Consider the following 5,392-nt stretch of genomic DNA (forward strand, 5'->3'; position numbering starts at 1 on the left):
TGTGCTAACACATCCATGGCAACAATTCTACTTGGTAACATATATATTTACTTTTTATTGTTTAACATATTATTGATTTGTTGCTATGCTCTAATTAATTAATTAAATAAAAGCAAAACACAAAGCCCAGGTTTGCTTACTATTGAAAATAAAATGCGAACAGAAATGAAAGAAATAACGTATTAAAGGAATTGCTAATATTGCAATGATGCGGAGTCTAAATAAGATAAGTGAATATATGACTGGATTATCATGAACTGAAAGAAACAATTAGGGCCTTGCATATTACCCTCTACTTTCTGCAGGAATAGTTACAGCATTGCCTGACAACAACCAGAAAAAGGAAACTTTCTTAGGTATTGAGTTCCATTGTCAAAAGGTTTTTATTATAGAAAAAACTTCAGTTAGTTATTCACTAGGGTTATTTGGAGAGTAACTAAATAATAGAATGAACATTAGAATATTGTGAACTAAATCTGTTGAATAAAACATAGATCTAACAATAGGGAAGCTAAACCTTTTCCACTGTCACATCCACACCATTCTACACTACCAACACCAACAAAACTGTACTAAAAAAAAGAGGACATCCAAGTGTGCTGTCATTTTGAAGGATAGGATATAAAAAAGGGAGAGGAGGAAAAAAGCTGGGAAAATGTCAGTATGTCATAGAAAACTCAGATGGATTGTGAAAGCAATATTTTCTAGTTTTCAATCTGAAGGCTTTCATTACTTCTAATTAGTGAGTTCACTGTGGCGCCCCTTTTGGGAACTTGTGGGGTTCCTGTGACCAACAAATTTTGGGATCCTCTGGCCTAATGATTTAACTCATGCCAAGACAGAGAATATTATAGTACTATGGAATCATAACTAAACTAATGCAACTATTCATTCAGAAACTTTAAAAATAAAGAACTGAAATATAAAGCTGATTAATTTCTTTCCAGATATTTTAGTTTTGTGTAATTTTTACAAAAAAAGAGAGAAATGATATGGATAATTTTACCAATCTCTTAGTCACTTTCAGCATGTACAGGGACAGTATCTTCAGAATAAGAGCTTCTTTCAGGAAAAATATAAAATATGTGGGGACTTGGTCAAGATTTTGTTCATGTTTCTAGTAGATTTGATTCCATATTATTAGTAATAATTAAAACTACAAAAAGAAACAGATAACTATCATCTCAAAGTCAGTCATTGTTTGACATTTTCATCTATTATATACCTCTGATGAAACAAAAAGTCATCTGGATATCACCTAGACAGTATAAATAATTTGAATGAATATTCATGAGGTTTATTAGGCATGTTGCTGTCATGATTCCATCAACATTCCAAGAATAATAATGGACAGCTATTTTGATGACGTTTCTTCATCAAGTTTTCTATGTCAAATTAGATTCACCAGTGTCCAGACTAATACAGTTTCAAAAGATGAAAATAAATCAATGCAATATTTTATTACATGCAAGGAGTATGAATGTATCACTGTTTCAGTGCTATTCCACCAAAATAAGGTGTCAGATTAATTCTAAAACCAATATTTCAGATTAGCATGAGATACTTCTCTTAATATTGGATTTTGTTAACAGACACATTGGCTTGGATATGTTTTACTGAATTTCAATTAACTGTGTTGATCTAATAAAGGTCAGTTGTCATTACAAATCTTATCTAAGAAAGCAACTTCTAGAAGTTATGATGGTCTTGAATAACTTTATGGCCCATTTACAATCATCCTGCCAGAGGCAAAAATACGTTAGACTACTGCTACACAACAGTAAAAGATGCTTATAGGTCTTTACCACAAGCAGCTTTGGGACACTCTGATGACTGCATGATTCACCTTGTACCTGCCTACAGACAAAGACTTAAAACCATGAAACCAACAATTAAATCAGTGAGGACTTGGTCTGATGAGACAAAGCTGAAGCTCCAAGCTTGCTTGATTGCACTGATTGGAATGTTTTTGAAGATACCTCTGCAGACCAGGACTAGCTCACAGATACTGTAACATCATATGTCAGCTTCTGAGAAGACTTATGTGTACCAACAAGGAACCTGCAAATATATAGTAACAATAAACCTTGGTTCACAGCTAAACTTAAGCAGCTACATCATTCCAAAGAGGAAGCCTACAGAAAAGGTGACAGAGTGCTATACAATCAGGCCAGAAACATATTAACAAGAGAGATCAGAGCAGCAAAAAGAAAAGTTAAGGAATCTGTTATCAACAAATGAACAAGCAAACATGTGGAAAACTCTTAAAAATCTCACTGGCTACAGCAAACCTCCTTCCCAGGCAGAAGGAAATCAACAACTACCAGATGACCTGAATGTGTTTTACTGAAGGTTTGAAAGGAAACTACACCCATCTATTTCCACAACCCCCATCTCAAACACATCAACAACAGCCAAGCCTCCTACAACTGACCCCAACCCATTGGGTTCACAACCTCTGGTGATCACAGAAAAAGAAGTGCAAGATCTATTTCACAGACAAAAGCCAGGAAAAGCACCAAGGCCAGACAAGATAACTCCTTCTTGCTTAAAAGTCTGTGCTGACCAATTGGCCCCTATCTTCACCCGAATTTTCAATAAATCACTAGAGATGTGCTATATTTCTTTTTGCTTCAAGTGCTCTACTATCACCCCAGTGTCAAAGAAGCCCTCCATCAAGGAACTGAATGACTACAGACCAGTTGCTCTAACATCTGTAGTTATGAAAATGTTTGAAAGGCTAGTGCTGTCCCACTTGAAAAACATCACAGATCTGCTGTTAGATCCCATGCAGTTTGCATACTGAGCAAATAGATCAACAGATGATGCTGTTAATATGGCTACAACACATTGAATCTCCAAATACCTACGCAAGGGTCCTCTTTGTAGACTTCAGTTCAGCATTCAATACCATCATTCCAGACATTCTTCTAACTAAATTAAACCAGCTAGTGGTACCTGAACATACTTGTAAGTGGATCATAAGCTTCCTAACAGACAGGAAGCAGCAGGTAAAGCTAGACAGGATCACATTTGATACTTGTATAATTAGCACACACACACACACACACACACACACACACACACACACACACACACCAAGGCTGTGTGCTTTCTCCACTTCTCTTCTCCCTATATGACTGCATCTCAAATGATCCATTTGTTAAAATACTGAAGTTTGCAGATGACACAACAGTGATTGGTCTCATTTGAGACAACGACAAATCCGCATACAGACAGGAGATTGTACAACTTGCCTTGTGGTGTGACCAGAACAATCTGGAACTGAACACACACAAAACCATAGAAATGGTGGTAGACTTTAGAAGACACCTTCCCATACTACCACCTCTTACAATACTAGACAACACAGTATCAACAGTAGAGACCTTCAAATTTCTAAGTTGTATTATATCACATGACCTAAAATGAACACCTAACATCAAAAACATCATAAAAAGCACAACAAATAAGGTTCTTTCTGCATGAACTCAGAAAGCTCGAACTGCCCAAGGAGCTGCTGATACAGTTCTACAGAGGAATTATTGAGTCTATCATTTGTACTTTTATAACTGTCTGGTTTGGTTCTGCAACCCAACAGGACAGACACAGACTTCAGAGAATAATTAGGACTGTAGAAAAAACAATTATTACCAACCTGCCTTCAATCAAGGACCTGTATACTGCACAGGTCAAAAAGAGGGCTGTGAAAATATTTATAGACCCCTCACATCCTGGACATAAACTGTTTCAACTCCTTCCCTCAAAATGATGCTAGAGAGAATTGCACACCAGAACAACTAGACACAAGAACAGTTTTTCCCCGAACGCCATCACTCTGCTAAACAAATAACTCCCTCAACACTGTCCAACTATTTACAAAGTCTGCACTACTATTACTATTAATCTTCTCATCACTCCTTATCACTCATCCCCTCCCACTTGTGACTGTATGACTGTAACTTTGTTGCTTGTATCCTTCCGATCTATATGGACTGTTTCCTAGTATGATTTGATTGCTTATTGTACCCTATGACTATTATTAAGTGTTGTACCTTATGATTCTTGACTCTTGATGAATGTATCTTTTCTTTTATGTATACAGAGAGCATTTGCACCAAGACAAAATCCTTGTGTGTCCAATCACACTTAGCCAATAAAAGAATTCTAATTCTACTGACTCTTCCCCTCCTCTCTCCCCCCGCCGAATGAAGAGATTGGAGAGGAAGAGATTTCAAGAGAACAAGCACAATATGGCTATGCTAGCAATAGGAAAAATTCAGGCAAAGGAGATTGCCTCCAGAAATAACTTGCTTTATTTTTTCCCCACCCTCTCACAAAAAAGAGAGATTGGACAGAAAGGCATTTCAACAGAGCTGTTTGCATAGTATTTGCATGACTCACAGACCTGGCCTGTTACGTGATTACATTGCTTTCAATATGTGCAAGACAGTAATTAGGCACTCAGCATTCCAAAGAGTAAGAAAATAGGGAGCAAACAAAAGTTGAAGTGTGAAACTGAATAGTCTTATCTCTTTTTCCATCATGCTGCTCTAGAGTCCAGCATTGGGTATGACTCCACCCTCTTATGACATGAGCTGAGTCTGCCACAATAAAAAGTTCACCTCCACTGAGAGCCCCAGCTTTTCAACTCAGCTCTTGGACATGTGAGCTATTGTCTCTGGACTCTTGAGTTAATTAGCATTCCTCAAAACAAAAGCATCAGGAAAAAAGGAAAAAAGGCTCAACAACATTGAGAGCAGCTCCTGAGGCTCCGGTAGAGCTTCGCTCATGAGGAGAGCAGGGATCCACTCTCCTCCAGTTGCCAGCTGCCACAGCAAGGCGCTGACATGCAGACAGTAAGTGTGATTGGCCAAAACACCGCGGAACCTCCCTCAGACTTGCTAGAGGCTAGTTAACATCACACAGCCTCCTACACAGCTTTCCCTGGGCCATGCAGCTTGTAAAAACCTCCTGCACTTGTTTTCGGCTGCACAAGTCTCCCGGAGATTAATTAAGCCCTAAACTGCCAAAGTTTTATGATAGCTGCCCTCATGGACTTGCAACGATTAGGTCTGATCCCAATCAATGTCCCTTCTGCTGCTGCATCGATTGGAGGGCAATCTTCCGACTGCAAAGACATTAATCGGGCCATTATAAATTGCCAAACAAAGGCCACAGCATGAAGCCCCAGGGATTCAAACATGCAACAAGGATCCTTGAAGGCCTCAAGGCACCTCACTTTGTGGCTGGTGGCCATTTTAAGATAGAGTTCCTTCCGGCACCATTTATTAGTGGGCCCCAAGGCAGTGATCCTCTCTGTCCTGGTCATCCAGCTCGGAAAATACCATCAGGAGGAGCTGACAGCACTCCAGTGTTTCTTCCTTGAGCA

This window comes from Notechis scutatus, chromosome 5, assembly GCF_049901735.1.
Source record: "Notechis scutatus isolate UNSWTSFEM ecotype Mainland chromosome 5, rNotScu1.2, whole genome shotgun sequence".
In the NCBI taxonomy this organism is placed as follows: domain Eukaryota; kingdom Metazoa; phylum Chordata; class Lepidosauria; order Squamata; family Elapidae; genus Notechis; species Notechis scutatus.